The following is a 25,288-nucleotide window of genomic DNA, read 5'->3' on the forward strand; positions in this document are numbered from 1 at the left end:
ACTCCAGACTTCCTCATAGAATATCACAGCTCTTCTCTTGGCACCCTGTCATAAGCTTTTGATACTGTTGACCATAAAATTTTATTGCAGAGATTAGAGCATGCCATAGGTATTAAAGGCACTGCGCTGCGGTGGTTTGAATCATATTTATCTAATAGATTACAATTTGTTCATGTAAATGGGGAATCTTCTTCACAGACTAAGGTTAATTATGGAGTTCCACAAGGTTCTGTGCTAGGACCAATTTTATTCACTTTATACATGCTTCCCTTAGGCAGTATTATTAGACAGCATTGCTTAAATTTTCATTGTTACGCAGATGATACCCAGCTTTATCTATCCATGAAGCCAGAGGACACACACCAATTAGCTAAACTGCAGGATTGTCTTACAGACATAAAGACATGGATGACCTCTAATTTCCTGCTTTTAAACTCAGATAAAACTGAAGTTATTGTACTTGGCCCCACAAATCTTAGAAACATGGTGTCTAACCAGATCCTTACTCTGGATGGCATTACCCTGACCTCTAGTAATACTGTGAGAAATCTTGGAGTCATTTTTGATCAGGATATGTCATTCAAAGCGCATATTAAACAAATATGTAGGACTGCTTTTTTGCATTTACGCAATATCTCTAAAATTAGAAAGGTCTTGTCTCAGAGTGATGCTGAAAAACTAATTCATGCATTTATTTCCTTTAGGCTGGACTATTGTAATTCTTATCAGGTTGTCCTAAAAGTTCCCTAAAAAGCCTTCAGTTAATTCAAAATGCTGCAGCTAGAGTACTAACGGGGACTAGAAGGAGAGAGCATATCTCACCCATATTGGCCTCTCTTCATTGGCTTCCTGTTAATTCTAGAATAGAATTTAAAATTCTTCTTCTTACTTATAAGGTTTTGAATAATCAGGTCCCATCTTATCTTAGGGACCTCATAGTACCATATCACCCCAATAGAGCACTTTGCTCTCAGACTGCAGGCTTACTTGTAGTTCCTAGGGTTTGTAAGAGTAGAATGGGAGGCAGAGCCTTCAGCTTTCAGGCTCCTCTCCTGTGGAACCAGCTCCCAATTCAGATCAGGGAGACAGACACCCTCTCTACTTTTAAGATTAGGCTTAAAACTTTCCTTTTTGCTAAAGCTTATAGTTAGGGCTGGATCAGGTGACCCTGAACCATCCCTTAGTTATGCTGCTATAGACTTAGACTGCTGGGGGGTTCCCATGATCACTGAGTGTTTCTTTCTCTTTTTGCTCTGTATGCACCACTCTGCATTAATCATTAGTGATCGATCTCTGCTCCCCTCCACAGCATGTCTTTTTCCTGGTTCTCTCCCTCAGCCCCAACCAGTCCCAGCAGAAGACTGCCCCTCCCTGAGCCTGGTTCTGCTGGAGGTTTCTTTCTGTTAAAAGGGAGTTTTTCCTTCCCACTGTCGCCAAGTGCTTGCTCACAGGGGGTCGTTTTGACCATTGGGGTTTTTACGTAATTATTGTATGGCCTTGCCTTACAATATAAAGCGCCTTGGGGCAACTGTTTGTTGTGATTTGGCGCTATATAAATAAAATTGATTGATTGATTGATTACCATGTGCATCTTTTAGCACCCTAACCTGCTGCACATCCTTTCCAGCTCTATCCCTTTGTCTGGCCAATCGGTACAAGTCCTTTTCTCCTTCCTTACTATTCAACTTCTTGTACAGCTCGCAATATGCCTTTTCCTTAGCTTTTGCCGCTTCTCTTTTCGCCTTACACCGCATCTCCTTGTACTCCTGTCTACTTTCTTCATGTTTCCGACTATCCCAAAACTTTTTCGCTGACCTCTTTCTCCTTGTGCTTTCCTGGACCTCTTCATTCCACCACCAAGTCTCCCTGTCTTCCTTCCACTGTCCAGATGTCAAACCCAGTACTGTCCTAGCTGTCTCCCTCTCCACATCCGCAGTACTTTACCAGTTGTCCAAAATTGCTTCCCCTCCAACCAGTGCTTCTCTCACCTGCTCACTAAATTTCACACAACAGTCTTCCTCCTTCAGCTTCCACCATCTGATCCTTTGTTGAGCTCTCACTCTCTTCTTCTTCTTTACCTCTAAAGTCATCCTACAAACAACCATCCTATGCTGTCTAACGACACTCTCTCCTGCCACCGCCTTACAGTCTCTGATTTCTTTTAGCTTGCATCTCCTATAAAGAATGAAGTCCACCTGTGTGCACCTTCCTCCACTCTTATATGTTACCCTGTGCTCCTCCCTTTTCTTAAAGTAGATATTCACAACAGCCATTTCCATCCTTTTTGCAAAATCAACTACCATCTGTCCTTCCCCATTCCTATCCTTGATACCATATCTACCCATCACTTCCTCATCACTTCTGTTCCCTTCACCAACATGCCCATTGAAGTCTGCTCCTATCACCACTCTTTCATGCTTGGGCACACTCTCCACCACCTCATCTAGCACACTCCAGAAATCTTCTTTCTCCTTCATCTCACAACCTACCTGTGGGGCATATGCACTGATGATATTCATCATCACCCTTTCAATTTCCAACTTCACACTCATCACCCTGACAGACACTCGCTTGACCTCCAACACACTTTTAACATAATTTTCCTTTAAAATGACCCCAACACCATTTCTCTTCCATCCTCACCATGGTACAACAACTTGTACCCACCGCTGATGCTCCCGCTCTTATGTCTCTTCCACTTGGTCTCTTGCACACACAATACATCTACCTTTCTCCTCTCCATCATATCAGCCAGCTTTTTCCCTTTACCAGTCATACTACCAACATTCCAAGTCCCCACTCTCATTTCCATCCTTCCAGTTTTCTTCTTCTCCCGCTGTTTGTGGAAACATTCTCCTCTTCTTTGTCGTCTTCGCCCAGCAGTAGCCCAATTTCCAGCAGCACCCTGTTGGGCAACAGCACCTGTGGTGGACATTGTTAACCCCGACCGATCCTGTATGGAAATTCTATTCTTAGTCTGCATAGTTGGAGTGGCTTGTTTTACGCCGGATGCCCTTCCTGACGCAACCCTCCTCATTTATCTGGGCTTGGGACCGGCACTCAGAATGTACTGGCTGCACACCCCATGTGGCTAAGTGTTGCTTTAATTTTTTTTTTTTTTTTTTTTTTCTTGAGCAGCATATTTGTATAGGCTTTCACAAGACTCAAAGCACAAAATAAAATCAACAATAATGAAAGAATAAATGTCAATATTGAAAGTACAAAGCACAAAAATCCAAAATTAAAGAGCTGATAATACAGAAAAAGTCTGACTTAAACTCTAGAAAATACAGTCATTATAAAGTATAAATACTAACCGTAGGAAGATATATTAAAAAAAAAGCACTGTGTTAAAAAAAAAATCATATAGCATCAACAAAGCATCAGAAAAATAATTCTGTAATTTATTTGTTTGTTTGGTACCTTTGATGATTCCTCTGTGAACCACATAAAGACTTCTTAGCCCCAAAGATTATCACTGCCAGATGAAAAATGCACGTCACAAACAGACAAATGTGCTGTTTTTTGTTTTACCGTGACATGACAATGGCGTGATTGCAAAAGCAGTGGCAGAGTCTAAATATTTCTCCACTGTTTCATCATCCACCATCTGCCACTCCTGAAGCCACGAGGATTTTCTCAGACCATCTTGGTAATTTCTCTTTACTTTGTAGGCTGAGGAAAGGCGTCGGTTTACTTGTTGTTGTTCTGGGTCAAGTAAGGAGAGGCCTCTACTGGCTGCGGGCAAAATATTGGTTCAAACAATTCTTCCTGGAGCTGGTGCGATACACGGTGGAAAGCAGAGCTCCAGTCTGAGAGAAGCCTTTTCAGCTTTGATCAGCGCACCTGGACACATCAGAACAACGGACGAAAATGTTTGCAAGGAACAGAGCGATTGTTCAGGAAACATAATGTTCCACTTCAATATTGAAGAACAACTCCTGCCACTTTATCTAATAAAGAAACAAAACATGGAAAGTGCAAATTAAGCATCAGGCAAGTGGAACTGTGGCGGTGAGTCAGTAAAAACATGATGTCATGTGACGGACGCAGAGACATTGCTGCATGTTTTTGTTTCATCTCGACTTGATTACTGTAATGTTTTGTTTTCTGTTTTGCCGCACACTTATGCTTGAGGTCTTCAGTTGGTTCAGAACACTGCTGCTGGAGTTCTTACCGAGATCAGGAGGTTTGACCCAAATTTAAGGTTAATTTGAAGTAGATTAGCAGCCTCCTACTCAGTCGATCTAGTAAAACCTTATGTGCTGGCCTGTGCTCCATGTTCTCAGAGTGCAGGATTGCTCTGTTTGCTGAAGGTAAAGAAGTCTGTGGGCGACACAGCTTTTCCTTACCGTGCACTGTTTTTATGGAACGGTCTGCCAATCGGATTCTGGTGAGTCTTTTAAATGCACATAAGTTATGAACAGGGCATCTTTGTTTTGGTGTTTGTTACATTATGTGTTGTATTTAATATAACAAACTTACATTTGAAGCTTTATTGCTACAGTGTGTTTTATTGTTATGTACTGTTTGCTTAATTTGTTTTGTTTTTATGATAGTCGTATATGTTGAAGCATTTTGAATTATATATGATGTGATCAATTCAACCTGGTCTTCTCTCAGCTTCTCTCCCCCTGCCATCCCCTCATTACCCCATCCCCGTAGAGACGGTGCCTGCTCCCAGACCACCAATAACCAGCAAAAATCTATTTAAGCATAAAAATTCAAAAAGAAAAAATAATATAGCACCTTCAACTGCACCACAGACTAAAACAGTTAAATGTGGTCTATTAAACATTAGGTCTCTCTCTTCTAAGTCCCTGTTGGTAAATGATATAATAATTGATCAACATATTGATTTATTCTGCCTTACAGAAACCTGGTTACAGCAGGATGAATATGTTAGTTTAAATGAGTCAACACCCCCGAGTCACACTAACTGCCAGAACGCTCGTAGCACGGAACCGAGGCGGAGGATTAGCAGCAATCTTCCATTCCAGCTTATTAATTAATCCAAAACCCAGACAGAGCTTTAATTCATTTGAAAGCTTGACTCTTAGTCTTGTCCATCCAAATTGGAAGTCCCAAAATCCAGTTTTATTTGTTATTATCTATCGTTCACCTGGTCGTTACTGTGAGTTTCTCTGTGAATTTTCAGACCTTTTGTCTGACTTAGTGCTTAGCTCAGATAAGATAATTATAGTGGGCGATTTTAACATCCACACAGATGCTGAGAATGACAGCCTCAACACTGCATTTAATCTATTATTAGACTCAATTGGCTTTGCTCAAAATGTAAATGAGTCCACCCACCACTTTAATCATATCTTAGATCTTGTTCTGACTTATGGTATGGAAACTGAAGACTTAACAGTATGCCCTGAAAACTCCCTTCTGTCTGATCATTTCTTAATAACATTTACATTTACTCTGATGGACTACCCAGCAATGGAGAATAAGTTTCATTACACTAGAAGTCTTTCAGAAAGTGCTGTAACTAGGTTTAAGGATATGATTCCTTCTTTATGTTCTCTAATGCCATATACCAACACAGTGCAGAGTAGCTACCTAAACTCTGTGAGTGAGATAGAGTATCTCATCAATAGTTTTACATCCTCATTGAAGACAACTTTGGATGCTGTAGCTCCTCTGAAAAAGAGAGCCTTAAATCAGAAGTACCTGACTCCGTGGTATAACTCATAAACTCGCAGCTTAAAGCAGATAACCCATAAGTTGGAGAGGAAATGGCGTCTCACTAATTTAGAAGATCTTCACTTAGCCTGGAAAAAGAGTCTGTTGCTCTATAAAAAAGCCCTCCGTAAAGCTAGGACATCTTACTACTCATCACTAATTGAAGACAATAAGAACAACCCCAGGTTTCTTTTCAGCACTGTAGCCAGGCTGACTAAGAATCAGAGCTCTATTGAGCCAAGTATTCCTTTAACTTTAACTAGTAATGACTTCATGACTTTCTTTGCTAATAAAATTCTAACTATTAGAGAAAAAATTACTCATAACCATCCCAAAGACATATCGTTATCTTTGGCTGCTTTCAGTGATGCCGGTATTTGGTTAGACTCTTTCTCTCCGATTGTTCTGTCTGAGTTATTTTCATTAGTTACTTCCTCCAAACCATCAACATGTCTATTAGACCCCATTCCTACCAGGCTGCTCAAGGAAGCCCTACCATTAATTAATGCTTCAATCTTAAATATGATCAATCTATCTTTATTAGTTGGCTATGTACCACAGGCTTTTAAGGTGGCAGTAATTAAACCATTACTTAAAAAGCCATCACTTGACCCAGCTATCTTATCTAATTATAGGCCAATCTCCAACCTTCCTTTTCTCTCAAAAAGTTGTTGTAAAACAGCTAACTGATCATCTGCAGAGGAATGGTCTATTTGAAGAGTTTCAGTCAGGTTTTAGAATCCATCATAGTACAGAAACAGCATTAGTGAAGGTTACAAATGATCTTCTTATGGCCTCAGACAGTGGACTCATCTCTGTGCTTGTTCTGTTAGACCTCAGTGCTGCTTTTGATACTGTTGACCATAAAATTTTATTACAGAGATTAGAGCATGCCATAGGTATTAAAGGCACTGTGCTGCGGTGGTTTGAATCATATTTATCTAATAGATTACAATTTGTTCATGTAAATGGGGAATCTTCTTCACAGACTAAGGTTAATTATGGAGTTCCACAAGGTTCTGTGCTAGGACCAATTTTATTCACTTTATACATGTTTCCCTTAGGAAGTATTATTAGACAGCATTGCTTAAATTTTCATTGTTACACAGATGATACCCAGCTTTATCTATCCATGAAGCCAGAGGACACACACCAATTAGCTAAACTGCAGGACTGTCTTACAGACATAAAGACATGGATGACCTCTAATTTCCTGCTTTTAAACTCAGATAAAACTGAAGTTATTGTACTTGGCCCCACAAATCTTAGAAACATGGTGTCTAACCAGATCCTTACTCTGGATGGCATTACCCTGACCTCTAGTAATACTGTGAGAAATCTTGGAGTCATTTTTGATCAGGATATGTCATTCAATGCGCATATTAAACAAATATGTAGGACTGCTTTTTTGCATTTGCGCAATATCTCTAAAATTAGAAAGGTCTTGTCTCAGAGTGATGCTGAAAAACTAATTCATGCATTTATTTCCTCTAGGCTGGACTATTGTAATTCATTATTATCAGGTTGTCCTAAAAGTTCCCTGAAAAGCCTTCAGTTAATTCAAAATGCTGCAGCTAGAGTACTGACAGGGACTAGAAGGAGAGAGCATATTTCACCCATATTGGCCTCTCTTCATTGGCTTCCTGTTAATTCTAGAATAGAATTTAAAATTCTTCTTCTTACTTATAAGGTTTTGAATAATCAGGTCCCATCTTATCTTAGGGACCTCATAGTACCATATCACCCCAATAGAGCGCTTTGCTCTCAGACTGCAGGCTTACTTGTAGTTCCTAGGGTTTGTAAGAGTAGAATGGGAGGCAGAGCCTTCAGCTTTCAGGCTCCTCTCCTGTGGAACCAGCTCCCAATTCAGATCAGGGAGACAGACACCCTCTCTACTTTTAAGATTAGGCTTAAAACGTTCCTTTTTGCTAAAGCTTATAGTTAGGGCTGGATCAGGTGACCCTGAACCATCCCTTAGTTATGCTGCTATAGACTTAGACTGCTGGGGGGTTCCCATGATGCACTGAGTGTTTCTTTCGCTGTTTGCTCTGTATGCACCACTCTGCATTTAATCATTAGTAATTGATCTCTGCTCCCCTCCACAGCATGTCTTTTTCCTGGTTCTCTCCCTCAGCCCCAACCAGTCCCAGCAGAAGACTGCCCCTCCCTGAGCCTGGTTCTGCTGGAGGTTTGATTTGATTTGATTTGATTTGGTCTCACGGCATAACGTGATTCAGCAGCACGAAATACACATTAATCTATTGGTTTGTCATATTGTCAAGAAACGTGCAAAATTTTCATCAAGGGAGCACAAATTTATTCTAATTCATTCCGTGACGGGTGCACGTAATTAAAAGTGCAGCGGGGGAGATCTGGGGTGGTTATGGTTAGCATAAGGGAAAGGAGTAGGGTTAGGTTATGGTTAAGGTTAGGGTTGGGGGTAGTACCCCCAACCCCCAGTAGGGTTAGTACTAGTGAGTTTAAAAAAAAACCCTGTCACGAAAATTTGAATCATTTCATGACGGGAGGATGAAAAAAAACAGTGAGACTGGGCTGGATAAATTATGCACCAGACTGTGCATGTGAAGAAAGAAGCACAGATCCTCATATTCAGGTGGATATGACATCACTTATTTACTGGGCAATTCCAGAAACAACTTCTATATGTGTGCCCATTTTGGTGCAAATCAGCATAAACAACTTAAATGTTGACCATTGGCCCCATTTACCTTGACTCCAACGATTGACCTTTGGCAAAACTGACCTAGACTACGCAATTCCTTAACCCGCATACTTATGTGTGCAATGGCTGGTGTGAAATAGAGTGGAAATAAAAATGTGGACCTTTTACCCCAGTGACATTGACCTTTGGCACAAAAAAAATCCTTAAGGGCAATTCTGGGATTACCCAAAAGTCTGAGTAGCATCAGGCGTACTCTCCCCATCAGCAGCCTCTGTGAAGAGTTCAAGGTTACCCGAATGAGGGAGGTGCTCCAATACAAGGAATCCAGTGATCCAAACATTTCCCAAGCTGCCATTGAGGTGAGCACCAGAAGAAAGTGGAAGGCCCAGGAAGCACTGGACCAGGCGGGGTTGAGGCTTTGTCACAAGGCACTGGTGGGAGCTGTGGAAGTAGGATGGGCAGCACTGGGCAGCATTCCAACAGTCAACTACAGCTGCCTTAAAGGTAAAGAAAGGCAGGACCTGGTCCAAAAGGACTTGAGAGCTGGGGTTGTGCCAAGAAAGAGGTACCCTGGAACATAGACTCAACAGCTGCCTCAAAGTTCTTGGAGAAGGCCGCTACCATTGGCGCCATGATTAGGTGCTGATGGCTATTGCTGAAACTATCTGTACCACCATCTACCAGAGTAAACACCTCCAATCAGCAAGACATCTGAGCAGGTGAACCACCCAAGTCCCAAGCAAAAGCCCAGGCAGGCCTCCTGTAAACAGCTCATGACTGGCAGATGTGGATGGACCTTAGGAAGCAACTCAAACTACCAGAAACCATCACTGAGTCAAGTTGCAGACCAGACATTGTGCTGATCTCTGAGACATCCAAACAGGTGATCATGCTTGAGTTCTCCGTGCCCAGGAAGAGAGGAAGGAGGAGGCCAGCAGAAGGAGGATGGAGATATATACAAGTTTGGTGGAGGATTGCTGCAGTCGGGGGTGGTATGGACAGTGTATGCCCATCGAAGTGGGTAGCAGGGGCTTTGCGAGAAGATCACTATCCAAGGCCTACAGCCTCCTGGGCATCACTTATGCAAGCAAAAGGAAAGTCATCAGCGAGGCCTCAGAAGCTGCAGAAAAGGCCTCAAGATGGTTGTGGATCATGCAGTACAGGAAGTGGGCGAGTGCGACTTAGACACTGACAGCAAGGGGGTCCGAAGTTGAAAGACCCGAAACCCTCTGTGACCACAGGTACTTCACGGGTGACGTGTCCACGCATTTCTCAGTCATTCAATCATTTAAAATACATGCAGAATTTTAGATGTAACTGGAGCAAAATTGAGCGTTTTTGTGCACGTTGGCGTTTCTCCTCCGATGCCTTTCATGAATTAATTTCATTATAAAGCCTTCTCACGATTTCCATGTTATTTGGATTTTATCAAAACAGCAACTTCACCTGCACTTTAGCTCAGGTAAAGACAGATAAGGAGCGCTGGGCTTGAATGTGAGGATTGATCAGCTTGTCCAATCACATTGATTATTTTTAATTAACAACCAAGGTGTCAGTGTTGTGCCAATACAAATCGGCATCATTTGAATTCGGGTGTACGTTACATTACCTCACCCCAGTCATCTACACCCCTTAAACTGTAGCCCGGCCCACAGTTTGAGAACCACTGCTACATACACTCAAGGCTCCATCAAGAGAGCTGAGCTCTAACTTATTGTCTTCTTTTGTGTCGTGTGGAACAGAAAACCTGAAGCCCCTTTCTTGTTTTGTTCAAACTGATCTGAAATATTCACTCGTCTTCTTCTTCTTCTCATTTTAATCCTGTGTGGAGTAAAAAAGAAAACCAGCACTCCTTTCATTTACGGCGTACTGAGTGACCAACAAACGTGCAAGCAAGCAAACGTCTGACAAACTCATCTACACTGCAGCGTGTGTGCATGTGTGCAGATGTTGTTCGCAAACGTGTGTGCGTGTGCGCATGCAAGTGCACGCATCCTGGTGTAACATGGTGCTCTACTGCTGCTGCCCAGTCTGGCCGGCTCAACGATTCAGGAATGACTGGAATGTTGTTTTACACACTTACACACACTTACACACACACACACACACACACACACACACACACAGTTAAAATGTTGTCTTGGTTGACTGCTGCACGTTGCTGTGCTCACAGTAGTTCGTCTTGACGGCTGCTTCGAGAGGTTGACAATAAGTGATTATTAAGCATGTTAACGGTTGGTTTCACTACATAGTGCACTTTGACAAAAGCACAAAAGATCATTTGTGGCGCATTCCCTCAGAGACGTAGTTCTTGTCTTTTCTCACAGTCGTGCCGGTTTGTCTGCTTGTGACTTCAGATGTGGGAGGTGAAGAATGAGCTTACACAAAAGGTACAGACACGAACACGTGGAAGGACATGCAGGCCGCAGAGGGCGCGACAAATCAGCAGGACAAACCACCTCGTCGGCGCATTCGTGTGGTTTTTGGTGTGCTCACTTTATTTCATCACCAACCAGTCAAACTGTTTCAGAGCAAACGGGCAGGCTGTAAAAGGAGAGCTGCCTTCGTCTTCTTTTGGCTGCTCCCTTTAGGGGGCGCCACGGCAGATCAATCGTTTCCATCTCACCCCGTCCTCTTTATCTTCCTCTGTCACACCAATCAGCTGCTTGTCCTCCCTCTGCACATCCATAAAACTCCTCTTTGGCCTCCCTCTTCTCCTCCTGCTTGGTGGCTCCAGCTTCAGCATCCTTCTGCCTATATAACCTGGGTCCCTCCTGTGCACATGTCCAAATCATCTCAATGTTGCCTCTCTGACTTTGTCTCCAAATCCTCTGACTTCACCTGTCCATCTGATATGTTCATTCCTAATTCTGTCCCTCCTCATCACTCCCAAAGACAATCGCAACATCTTCAGCTCTGCCTCCTGTGTTTTTGTTCGTGACACCATCTCAAGCTGTATAACATAGCTGGTCTCACTACTGTCATGTAGACTTTCTCCTTCACTCTTGCTGATATTCTTCAGTCACAAATCACTCCTGCCACCTTTCTTCACCCACTCCATCCTGCCTGCGCTCTCTTCTTCACCTCTCTACCACACTCTCCATTACTTTGACAGTTGATCCCAAGTATTAAAACTCATCTACTTTCACCACTTTTATTCCTTGTAACTGCACTATTCCACTGGGCTCCCTCTCATTCACACACATGTACTCATTCTTGGCCCTACTGATTTTCATTCCCCTTCTCTCCAGAGCATATCTGCACATTTCCAGTCTAGACTCAACCTGCTCTCTACTCTCACTACAGATCACAATGTCATCTGCAAACATCATAATCCATAGGGACTACTGTCTGATCTCATCTGTCAACCTGTCCATCACCACTGCAAACAAGAAAGGACTCAGAGCTGATTGTTGGTGTAATCCCACCTCCACCTTAAATGAGCCTGTCATTTCTACTGTACACCTCACAGCTGTCACACCATCCTTGTACATGTCCTGCACTACCCTCACATGCTTCTCTGCCACTCCAGACTTCCTCATACAGTACCACAACTCTTCTGTTGGCACCCTGTCATAAGCTTTCTCTAAATCCACAAACACACAATGTCACTCCTTCTGGCCTTTTCTATACATCTCCATCAGTACTCTCAGAGCAAGCACTGCGTCTGTTGTGCTCTTTTTCAGCATGAAACCATATCGTTGCTCACAGATCTTTACCTGTTTTCTAAGCCATGCTTCTACTACACTCTAAAAAAATAAACCACTGTCTCAAATAGAAAAAGTGATGTAACAATTTGCATAGATTTTTTTTTAAAGTTATTTCAACTTAACTAAAGTTATTTCAACTTAAATAGAGAACTCTTGTGGCATTAACTCAGTTGAGAGTTGAAATAACTAACTAGAAATAATTTTGACGAAAAATCTATGCAAACTGTTGCATCAGTTTTTCTCAGTGAGACAGCAGTTCCTTTTTCAGAGTGTACTCTTTCCCATAACTTCATGCTGTGGCTGATTAACTTTATGCCTCTGTAGTTACTGCAGCTCTGCACATAAAAATAGGAACCAGCACACTTCGTCTCCACTCCTCAGGAATCCTCTCACTTTCTGAGAATCTGGTTAGAAACTCCACTGCCATCTATCCTAAATGTTTCCATGCCAAATGTCATTTGGACCAACTGCCTTTCCATTCTTCATAGATGCCCTCACTTCATCCTTACTAATCTCTTGCACTTCCTGATTTACTCTTTCCACATCATCCAGCCTTTTCTCTGTTTAATTTTCTTCAAACATTAGCTCCTCAAAATATTCCCTCCACCTTCTCAACACACTCAAGTAGTTTTAACTTAATTTAGCAAGTTGGATAAACTCCAACTTGCTAACTTAAGTTCAAACAACTTAATTCATTCAGGTTTGACCAATTGTAATGCTTTTTTTTAAGTTGTTTCAACTATTGTGTTTTTCAGTGTACATAGTCAAAAACACCATTACAGGCACGCGTGTACATATGTGTCAGCCCTCTAATACCTTTTATTTTACAAAATTTAATTTGAAACCATCCTCTGATTTTTGTTTGCAAACTGTTCTATATCTGTGTTGTGTAATTACCATTTTTTCAAAAAAGTATTTAAGCTAAATTTCTTTGAGATTCAGGTCTGGAAGCATCTGCTGGTGCCACTATGGAGCCACCTTACATCCTTGGCGGCAACCACCCAGGCAGATTAGGACCCTCATTTGTCAAACTGTGAGTAAAAAAGGTTCTAAATGCTGTCTTATGAACAAAATTTAGTATGTAAGTACAAAAAACAAAATCACCACATCAGTGTCAGCTGTTGGTAAATCCTGCATGTTGTAAACCACCATGTTTGTGCACGTCCATGGTCATTCATTTGAATTCAGAAAGACCCTCAGTCGTCCCTGAGTGTGTTTATGCAAAATTTCAGAAAATACAGGTTGATTTTCTACTTTTTTGTTTACCAAAATTGGACCCACTTTAATTTTTGGTTCCTGTACAAACTGAAATTGACCTTTATCACCATTTTTGCAGTTTTTTTCCCCCATAACGCCATAATATTCCATCATAGATAGTCCAGACTACACTGTGTTTTAGGAATTCCTATGATTAGACAAATAATATGATATACTTTACAATATTATTTGTGTATTTTTTTAAATTTAGAGCCCTAAGTAATTCTTCATTGACCACTACCTGGCTACAGCTACCACCCTGGGCTGGCCACCATACAATTTGCATTGTCAATTATACAATCAGTCATTGCCAACAAAGATTATATTACAAAGTACTGAGTTGAACTTTTGTTATTGACCAAATATTTATTTTTCACCATAATTTACAAATAAATTATTTAAAAATCCTACAATGTGATTTCCTGGATTTTTTTTTTCTCATTTTGTCTCTCATACTTGAAGTGTACCTATGATGAAAATTACAGACCTCTCTCATCTTTCTAAGTAGGAGAACTTGCAAAATCAGGGGCTGACTAAATACTTTTTGGCCCCACTGTATTAATCAAGAAAAATGTGAGGTAAGTAAAACCATTCATTAAATCCACATTATTAAAAAAACAAAACATGATTTGAATCAATTAAAGCCATTGCATATTAACTCTCAACCACAATAACTGAAATCATTGTTTTTTTTTAATTAATTTAAGTGCTTGCTGAGGGATGTCTGTGTACAGTCTTGGTGTACAGAAGACAGCATAGAGATGTCCCACAGCAAGGAATTAAATGGACTGGCAAAGACAAATGACTTCAGTTTCAGATCGTTCTAAACATCGGACAAATAGTGCAGTTTCACAACATGTCAGTGAACACTGCACTGGTGTCTCTCTGTACATCTGAGCACCTGCTTGGAACTATGCCAGTACGTGTGCTCTTCCAGCTACATCACGTGTTCACAGTGGTGTGTCGTTGTCATGACCACCATGCCGGGGGTCTCATATTGGCTGCCGATGACTGAATGAGTGAGTCTTTCTCCTTCATATACATAAACATAATACATCACCCTGAGGATAATCCTGTCAACTGCCCTGAACTAAATCTTTGTTATTAGAACCTCTATGGGAAGTAGGTACTTCCTGATCACATAGACTTAAAATCATCTGGTCTGTTCTCTGATCTGGGGTCACACACCTTTGTAATCATCATTACATCCCAGCAACTGGAAAAGGCTGAGGGGACACCCATGTTTCATCTTGCTTCAGCATAGATGCCAACATCCAAGAGGTGGTGACAGACCAGTTTTCTGTCTGGGCAGACCTGCTCTCAACCTGAGCTGACCTATTTATACTCATAGAGCATAGTAATAATAGAGGGAAAGAGAATGATACGGCTGCTTATGTGTTACAGTTAAGAGGTTCCAGTTTTGTTTTGTTTTTTTTTTTGGGGGGGGGGGGGGGTGGAAGAGATACCCTTTTTGTCATTAAAATGAAGACCTTGACCTCAGGATCCAAGTATTTTGTCAGATAGCAAATACCTTTGATGCTGGAAAAAACATGTTGCACAAAGTGCACAAATGAGTTTGTGGCATGTCTGAGTGCACAGTGCTCTTTAAGCGGAGGGACGTATCAGTGCAAATCCAGGCCCTGGGTGCAAAAAAGTGGGATTTCCTAACTTCATTAAGGATTGGCATGTCAGAGTGTGAACATAATCAATCAGTGAGGCACCTGTCCTACTTAAATCAAACTCCATTTCACTGTAAACTCCCCCCCCCACACACACACACATATACACACAGTCGCCATATTCTCCATCAATCTATTCAAGCATTACAAGTGACTGGTGATGACACCATGTGCAGGAAAGAAGAGTTTACATGAATTGTGAACCTGTTTGTGTAAAGAGCATCTGAGTATTGCACTCTTTACTGAAAGAAATACAATGGGTTGACTTTTGACCTTGTTTTTTCCTGTCTAAGGTGAAATGTATTCTGGTGCTGGATGATATCAACACAGCAGGTTTTTTTTAGGCCAGCACACCTACACGAGGGAAAGTGATGATTTGGATGATTCAGTCACATCTTTTTTAACTGCTTGATTATCACCAAACTTAATATGTGTATCAGCTATATTAGTCCCAAAAAGTGTTGTGTTTGGGGGCAATAGGTCACAGGTCAAGGTCACTGGCACATACGCTGTAAAAATCTTCTTAGTGCAATAACTTCTCTCCTACTTGCCTGATTGTCATTAACTTGGTATGTGTGTTAGGCATGGAGACCCCAAGAAGCCTATTGGTTTGAGGGTCAAAAGGTAAAACGTGAGATTCACTATATTGTACGTTGTATAAGGCTTCTGCAGAAAGGCATCAGTTGTCAGTGGTAAGCTTATCACCGTTTGCCTGGGCACAGGGAGTTAATGTAGGCTTTGTTCTTGTTCTGTGTCAAGCCGGCAGCCATTTCTCAAGTGACCACCAGAGGTGCTTTTCCTTGAACAAAAAAGGAACATTCCTACTGTTGTTTTCTTTAGCAGACTCTGTGTTTTGGTGAAATAATTTTTTTCTTATTTAATTCCTCTCGGTCACCTTGTTGCTGTCAAAGCTGAAGGTGCTTGGACTATTCTGAACAACCTAACAAGTCTCATTTAAAGTTTGATGCGTCTCCTCAAGTTACATATGTTCACATGGAAAATTGAAAAAAAAATTCACAGACAGAGAGAAGTTCTCTGGACTTCGCTTTTCAAACCATCAGAAGATGTGTTTTTGGCGTGACGCTCAAACACATCCACTGCGTGACGTGTGGTTTGCTTCCTGAGATCAGAGGCTGATCTGCTGCAGCGAGTGTCAGCTTTCCTACGGGAAGGCCGCGGTTGTTTCGGCACACGGAGACACCCATTACTGCGGTGTTTACTCTGAGTGCGCTGTGTCACGACCGTCTCAACCTCTGGATGGGAAACAAGAAGTGGCGACCACACTCGCTGTGAAGAATCCCACTGTTTTCTGCCTGATCAGCTGTTTCCTCAGACAACGCAGCAGAGCAAAAATAAACCAGTTTACCAAACAAATGAAGAGAGAGAGAGAGAGAGCAAAGAGACAAAGATTTATCTCCCCACATGTCCTGAAGCATAACTGCCATCTGTTGGCGCTCTAACTTTCCTGAAAACTAAGCGACAAAAGCCAAACTTTCCTACAGTTTTAGTACTGAAAGGTCAAAGGTCAAGGTCACACTGTAATGACATTTAATTCACGTGTGTCATCGCTGGAATGCCAAAATAAAGGCTACATTCCTGTCAGATTGATCTGCAGACACCAGCTAGACTGGTTTCTGCAGCTGATATTAAAGCACCAGCGCAGGTCAGGTGACCTGGTTAACAGCGCTGTCCCCGACCTGGGTCAGACCCGGCGTGGATTTAACCTGAACTGAGGCGGAACCTAGTGGACTCCTAGCACCTGGTCCAGACTCACCTAGACACTTTTTCCTTCACTTAAGCCTCGTTTCCAGCGAGCAGTCCGGGTCGGTCTTGGTCGGTACGGCACAGTGTGCTACGGTTTGAAACAGTTAAGCGTGGCTTAGCTTGCGTTTCCGCTGCCAGCAGTACCCTTTGTGTAGTAGGTGGAGCACGGCAGACGTCAACGTGTAGCATCGAGACGGACAGTGTGACATCATATCATTGTTCCTCTGCAACAATCACCAAGAAAGTGCCGCGTATATTTTATTTAAAATGCTGTGTATATTTTATTTAAAGTGCTGTGTATATTTTCAACAGGATTATAGTGTGTAAACTGTCACAGGGTGGTGATGTGTTCCAGCAGTGTGTTAGCGCCTCCCTTTTGTTACTGTTCCATTATTTTTGGTAGGCCAAGTGAAGGTTGCCACAAAACCCTTCCACCGTGTTTAATCCATATGGCCTCAGAACACTTTGAGCTAATCAGTTATTACCTTTGGTTTGACCTTTCATGGTCAACTAAGGTCATGTGGTCCATAGAAAGGTGGCCTATCTTCAGCAAAGTCCTGAGAGTAGCCATTCTTAATGAATTAGATCTGTCAAAGTCACCCAAGGGTCATTGTGATAGGTGACTTGACATTAGTATAGAGTAGTGACCACTGGTGACTCTGTAACCAGTTCACTGGAATAGCCATTCCCAAATCCTCCTATGTGGGGACAGTGCAGGTCTGAATTAGTCCAACATAAGATCAACCCATTTTCAGCCGACACATAGATCAAAAACATGTATAAAAAATCAGAAACTGGTTTTAAATGACAGAATTCAGGGTTAACTAAGAACAAACTGCATTTTTTTTCCATGACAGACCCCAGTGATGATGGTGTTGGTTATTTCCTGACTGAACACTGTCCTGTCTGTGACGGGGCTACGTGCACAGGGCTGTATCCCTGAGTGTGGCGCTGATTGCTACTTGAAAGCCTGGCTTTAATTTTTAGGCAGTGATGCAAAAGAAAACACAACCCGAGCCAATGTTGGGACGGATTGATGATGAGGAATAAAACACGGAATAAAATCTCTCCTGAAAACACAATACACGCACACAAACACACACACACACACACACACACACACACACACACACACACACACACACACACACACACACACACACACACATGAAAACTCACGTGTCTCATCATCACAAAGGATGCTGGGTAATTATGCTAATAATGTAATAATGAGTTGCATATGCCCGATCTCATTAACAAACAGTATCTTCCTTCCTATCAAATATGTAAATTTTTTAAAAACACGACACACGTACAGGAGATATATGCACATGCGCACACACACACACACACTGATTTTAAAAAAAACAAACAAAGCAGGATTTGCATATAACATGAATATGCTGTTGGACCTGTTGGAACAATCACACGGGCGCCACCATCGACACGATGACACATAATTGACATCACACCTCATTTCAGCTGTTTTCAGCACAACTTAACCTTAAACTTGTGACATTTTCTCACTGCAAAAAAAAAAAAAGCAAAAAAGCAATTTCACTTAGCAACAAATTTTGCTGAAGCTCAGTAAAATTTTCGGGAGTGCTCTTATAATATACAGTGGGGTAAAAAAGTATTTAGTCAGTCCATGATTGTGCAAGTTCTCTGACTTAGAAAGATGAGAGAGGTCTGTAATTTTCAACACAGGTACACTTCAATGATGAGAGACAAAATGAGAAAAAAAAAAAATCAAGGAAATCAAATTGTAGGATTTTTAAAGAATTTATTTGTAAATTATGGCAGAAAATAAGTATTTGGTCACAAACAAGCAAGATTTCTTGCTCTAACAGACCTGTAACTTCTTCTTTAAGAAGCTCTTCTGTCCTCCACCTGTTACCTGTGTTAATGGACACCAGGAAGAAAATTTTAGATGTGCACCAGGCTGGGAAGAGTGATTCTACAATAGTCAAGCAGGTTGGTGTGAATAAATCAACTGTGGGAGCAATTGTAAGAAAATGGAAGACATACAAGACCATTGGTAATCTCCCTCGATCTGGGTCTCCACGCAAGATGTCATCCCATGGGGTCAAAATGATCATGAGAATGCTGAACAAAAATCCCAGAACTACACGGAGGGACCTGATGAATGACCTGCAGAGAGCTGGGACCAAAGTAACAAAGGCTACACACTATGCAGAGAGGGATGCAAATCCTGTAGTGCCAGGCGTGTCCCCCTGCTGAACCCAGTACATGTCCAGGCCCATCTGAAGTTTGCCAGAGAGGATATGGATGATCCAGAAGAGGATTGGGAGAATATCATGTGGTCAGATGAAACCAAAATACTGTAGAACGTTTTGGTAAAACCTCAACTTGTTGTGTTTGGAGGAAGAAGAATGCTGAGTTGCATTCCAAGAACACCATATCTACTGTGAAGCATGGGGGGTGGAAACATCATGCTTTGGGGCTGCTTTTCTACAAAGGGGACAGGACAACTGATCCGTGTTAAGGGAAGAATGAACGGGCCATGTATCATGAGATTTTAAGCCAAAACCTCCTTCTATCAGTGAGAGCATTGAAGATGCAACGTGGCTGGGTCTTCCAGCATGACAATGATCCCAAACACACCGCTCAGGCAATGAAGGAGCAGCTCCGTAAAAAGCATTTCAAGGTCCTGGAGTGACCAAGCCAGTCTCCAGACCTCAATCCCATAGAACATTTGTTGAAAGAGTTGAAAGTCCATGTTGCCCAGCGACAGCCCCAAAACATCACTGCTCTAGAGGAGATCTGCATGGAGGAATGGACCAAAATACCAGCTACAGTTTGTGCAAACCTGGTCAAGACTTAAAGGAAACGTTTGACCTCTGTCATTGCCAACAAAGATTATGTTACAAAGTATTGAGTTGAACTTTTGGTATTGACCAAATACTTATTTTCCACCATAATTTACAAATAAATTCTTTAAAAATCCTACAATTTGATTTCCTGGATTTTTTTTTCTCATTTTGTCTCTCACAGTTATCCCTATTATGAAAATTACAGACCTCTCTCATCTTTCTAAGTAGGAGAACTTGCACAATCATGGACTGACTAAATACTTTTTTAACCCTACTGTATGTACTGTACAGGTGCATGTTGAGGCAGGATCCACAACCAGAATTGAAGCCATCAAGCACCAAAGTAATCGTTCAAACCTGTTACAGTTTGTGGTGGGTGCAGTTAAGGACAAGGCTTGGGGAAAAAAAGATTATTGATCTCCAGCTGGCTCGGTCCCTCACGTGTTCTTCCCAGGTCTTCCAGTCGATCAAGCAGCTCTCAAAGGTTGTGCTTCAAGAGGACAAAATGGCAAATGAACTGCATTTATATAGCGCTTTTCCATCTGCATCAGATGCTCAAAATGCTTTACACATCAATGCCTCACAATCACCCCGATGTCAGGCTGCTGCCAAGCAAGGCGCCCACTACACACTGGGAGCAACTAGGGGATTAAGGACCTTGACCATGGGCCCTTAGTGATTTTCTGGTGAGGCTGGGATTTGAACTGAGGATCCTCTGGTCTCAAACCCAATGCTTAACCACTAGACCATAACCTCCCCAGGTCCTTGTAGCATTTCTTCTGCCCTCCTCTGGACCGTTTTCCGTCGCTTAGCTGGAAGTAGAAGATCTGCTTGAGAAGTCATCCATCCAGACCCATTAAAGCTGCTTCGAGGATTTTATGAAGGAATTGTTTTGTAAAAGGATGACACACTGCTGTCGTTGGCATACTGGAAGTTCAGGAATGAAGTGGTGGTTTATGTCTTGGCTGTCAATCAGATCAGGTTGAAGAGCTTTCCATCCATACTGTACACAATGTCAATTAATGGTGTGACCTTGTCCTTGATCAAGTGAGGGATTGCGGCCATGAAGATGAGGAGTGCAGGTGTGCAGCTGCTTTACCCCTGATTGAATACAGAAGACTTCAGTTTTTGTGCCACCTGCAGCTGCTTTACCCCTGATTGAATACAGAAGACTTCAGTTTTTGTGCCATTCGTCAGAACTGTGGTAGGCATGACATCATGGGGAAGTGTCAGGATCTTGATGAATTTCTCGAGACAGTCTGTTTGCTCAGGATCTTCCACAGAAGTGGATGTGATACTCTGTCAAACACCTGTCTGAAATCTGTGAAGGTACAATGATTAGCACAGTGGTCTGTTTTGTCCCTCTTGATGGTCAGAAGTCAGTCTGGGTTTCAGGAAGAATATTTTCTGCTAGTGGTCTGAGGTGGTTGTTGGCCATCTGTGCTTGAACCTTTCCTGTGACAGACAGCAAAGAGATTCTGGGATGGTTTCTGCAGTCAGACTAGTCTCTTTTTCGCTTGCAAATCCGGGCATTTCTTTTTGAGTCAATTTTGCTGATGAGTTGGTGCAGCTGGTGGAGAAGCAGACCTCCTTTTTCAACACCTCAATGGGAATTTTGTCTTCCCCATGTGCTTTGTTGGTTTTCATGCCTTCAAAGGCGACAAGAGCTTCTTCAAGAGTTGGGGTTCAGTTGAGTTCCTCAACGATATTTTGTCTGAGTATGACTGAGCATTTCCTCCTCAGCGATTGAGTTGGTGTCCAACAAGTCTTCAAAGTGTTCTTTCCATTGAGTACTGATGTCATCTTGTCATCTTGTATACTCCAGAAAATATGTTATTTGATGGAAACATTGCTCACGGACAAAGTTGTTATTGGTAAAGAAACAAAAGCCAAGAAAACACAAAATGTTTCTGTGTAGGCTCTCAGTTGTCCAGGTGGTTTACTACTATGGAAAACACAAAATGCTTACTCGTAATCGTGAATATATAAACACAAATTCAAAAACAAATTTGAAGAAGGAAAATTGCAGTGCTGTGAAGAACAAAACATGTTTTTGAGCAGTGTTTAAATATATACACACTTTTTGAAGATGTGACATCGTGTACCGTCTAAATTTAAAATATACGTAATGCGTGTTTATGGCTTTGTGACACCACTGAGACATTCTGTGTCAAGATATGACAAGCCCAACCGCTGGCTGCTGTTAATCCCACGGCCACACACACACACACACACACAGACTCGCTGAAGATCCCTTAATGAATGTTATGTTGCACTTTCTTGCAATGTCATAGTGATGGGCGGCAAATGGAATAATAAAATACATCTGAGTCGTCTCAGGAAAAAGACAAAGCAGGAAAGCAGCAGATCTGATCCTCCAGAATGAAAGCCGTCTCCAGCAGTCAAGATATTTACTTCAAAGTTCTTAGAGGTCATAAATAAAACTGGATTTAGTAGATGCTGATAAAAGACAGATAAATAAAATGAGCAGATGATCAATGAAACATGGCGCTAAATGTTGCAGTTTGACTTGATTTGTGTTTAAAGTTAGAATGTGGAAATTAATGCACCAATTTTTAAACAGTTCTATTTGTAGATGCAGTTCTTGTCTGTGGATCTGGACCTGTGAGGAAAATGGTGAGGGTTCCTGCTTTCTCTCTGCATTAACGTGTGGATGGGTGGAAAAATGGACCCCAAGATGAAGCAATTCTTGGGCTAGGATTTGACACTCAGCAGCAATCAGGGATTTAACCCAACAACCCTTCTGGTTAACAGATTCTCATCTGTGCTGATGACCTCGTCCAGGAAATCATGGTCAGCAGGTCTGGGCACAAATAGAGTTCCTGTCATATTATCACAATTTGCTCAGTGCATTCATATATTACTCATTTTTGGTTTGTCCAATATGTCTTCTAGTTTTGAATCATAACCTTCAACAAAAAGCAACAATTCTATGTGCAAAAGGCAAGGAGACAAGAAAGATATCCAAAATTGATTCATAGGTGTTCTATCCTAGCTGTGTACTTCGAGTGACCTGTCTTTGGACAAGACAAATCTTCTGCGTTGTCCTGGGCACTGACCTTGGCTGGAAAAGTAACCTGTAAGATTAGAGGTTAGATTAGACAGAACTTTATTGATCCCTTGGGAAGACTCCCTCAGGGAAAATGAAGTTCCAGCAGCATTGTATAGCAGCACACAGGGTAAGAAGCACACCAAGTAAAAAACAAACAAACAAAAAAAAAACTATTTGCAAATATAAATATAAATACCAGACATACTGATCAATACTGGTTTACTGGCTACTACTGTTCCTCTCCTTCCCGTCGTCTGTCTTCCTGTTACTCCTTCTACCCTCCAAGTGAGAAGTTGTACAGCCTGATGGCCTGAAGGACAAAGGAGTTTTTCAGTCTGTTGGTCCTGCACTAGTCTATTACTAGTCTGTAACAGACTCATGTCCTCTCATGGGTCGATGGGCCTCAGGACCTATACAGGAGTTACTTGGAGGACACGTTGAGAGCTAAAACTAATTCAATGATTTAAGTATATGACCAAGAAGATGTTGTGGCGTGGCAGCCAAGCGGTTAAGTGTGCTTGTTTCCATTGCAGAAGCTTCCCAGTTCAAGGTCACCCCTACCCATTCTCCTTGCATTGTGGAGTTGCATTAGGAAGGGCATCCGGCATAAAAATAGTGCCAAATCATCATGCAGGTCCACCCAAACTTCACCTTTACTTCTATTCTTGCACAGTCAAAATACTTTCTAAACTTTTGTTTACATGCCTTTGAACATCTTATGTATACAGTATACACATTTATGATGTCATAAGGCCAGTTCTGTGAATACAGTGAAAGACATAACAGGAAAAGAAAGATAATCAAGAAGCAGCTGTTTAGATGCTTTTGAGTCATGAGGTTGCAACATTTCTGGCTTTGCATGTTTGTCATTTCTTTGTTATGCTTTGTTTTGCTATTCTGTTATTAACAGTATGACCAAAGTAGATGGTCGCCCCACTGAGTCTGGTCTCCTTAAGGTTTCTTCCTGAAATTGAAAAACACCTGAGAGAGTTTTTCCACTGTTGTCAGTCGGCTTGTTCATGGAGTGGGTAAGGTCAGACTTCGCTCTTCTGAAACACCTTGGGGCGACTTGTGTTCTGATTTAGCACTGTGCAAATGAACTGAGTTGAATTGAAAAGATTTTAAGTGGTTTCCAAAAATATGTGTTAAAATCTGTCCTCCACATTTTCAGTTAACACAGAGAAGGAGGAACAGACAGACTGGAACGATCACATGACGTCCACCCGCCTCTGTCAGTCTGCAGAGGTAAAAATGGAGGATGTGTGAAGAAGATATGCTTTGCTACAGTCATGTAGTCACGGGTTTCGGTGTGCCCTGTTCGCACTCATTCTCACCTGGAAGCTGCCCAGGATGGCCATGGTCTGATCTGAGCCGCTGCACCGGAGGAGTTGGAGGTTGGTCAAGGACACGTTGGCACTTTGTGTGCTGAAGGCGGGATGAACGCTACTCTTCTGCTTTCCCAGTGCAGATTTATTCTGTCAGTGCAGGAAACGAACCAGCAGCGATCAGGTCTCGAGGCCGCTTCCTTTTGGCCACTCGTGCACAAAACTGTATATGAGTGCGACGGTTAGCAGGAGTGTCACGCTCCAGAAAAACAGAGAGGTGGGATTTTGTTGTAGCTTCTCAACACTCCCTCTCTTCTACACACCAGAGTCCCATTTTTTCTGCCAGTTTTATGCTGCGTGTGGGACACACAAAAATAGGGGACAGGCAGTTAAAAACACACCACTCGTCCATCTGTCCAGCTGCCTGTTTCACTGATACACCACACGTCTTTATGTTTGCACGTCCTTCATTGATCTCAGAGTTGTGTGCACGTTTGTGTTTTTGTATTTGGGATGTTCTTGTGCACATCTGTTATTGAGTCAAGCACAAAATGTCACGTTGCACTGGCATGTTAGAGCAAGTAGAGGGAAAAAAATATAGAATCACTCATTGTTGAGGACAAAAAATTACAGAATGATGAATTTTTAAAACAAATACCAGCAAAAGTCCAAAAATGCGAATCAGTCTGCAGTTAAACAAAAGCACTTTCAGACTTTAATGAGCTGTTGGTCTTGGCTAATTAAAAAGAAACGGCTCCAAGAAAGCAAAACCCAACAGAGAGTGCGGAAAAAAAGATGTAGGACATGTGGCACATTTCTTTGTGCATTTGGTACTTTAACTTTTTCCATAATCCCCCTGCGCTTCCCAGTGTTGCAGACCGACAGTCCCCCCTAAAAATCGGTTCGCCTTTTGCATCTGCACATGCGTCATTAGCCGCGGTTCACGGATTAAAACCTTGTTTCTGCTTCAAACTGCACTCCAGTCATCATCTATCTCAGCGACAGATAACTAAAGCTTTTGTACAACAATCATTTCCACATGAAATTCATTATTTCATCATAAAAGACAGAGGAAGTGATCAGAGTGCAGCAGCTAACCGAGCTGTTAGCTGATCAGTTCATTGCACGTCAGTCATTTCAAAGTGTCACGGAATTTCACCAAGTTTATGCTTAAAACAGCCTCGTTTCTGCTTAAAACTGACTTTAGAATGATTTAAGAGGTTTTATCTTTATCATCTGATGGTTAATAATCACATTAATCCATTTGATTGC

The 25,288-nt window shown here is 41.9% G+C and overlaps 1 long non-coding RNA gene across 1 annotated transcript; it reads right to left on the minus strand.

The window, feature by feature from the left end:
• Positions 1-11,428: 11,428 nt before the first annotated feature.
• On the minus strand, positions 11,429-19,300 carry LOC117526204. The gene is made up of 3 exons (XR_004565230.1): positions 19,028-19,300; positions 14,939-14,942; positions 11,429-11,440 (listed from the first exon to the last, which is right to left on the minus strand). It is a non-coding gene; the product is annotated as an uncharacterized LOC117526204 (long non-coding RNA).
• Positions 19,301-25,288: the final 5,988 nt, after the last annotated feature.

Source organism: Thalassophryne amazonica, chromosome 15, assembly GCF_902500255.1.
Source record: "Thalassophryne amazonica chromosome 15, fThaAma1.1, whole genome shotgun sequence".
In the NCBI taxonomy this organism is placed as follows: domain Eukaryota; kingdom Metazoa; phylum Chordata; class Actinopteri; order Batrachoidiformes; family Batrachoididae; genus Thalassophryne; species Thalassophryne amazonica.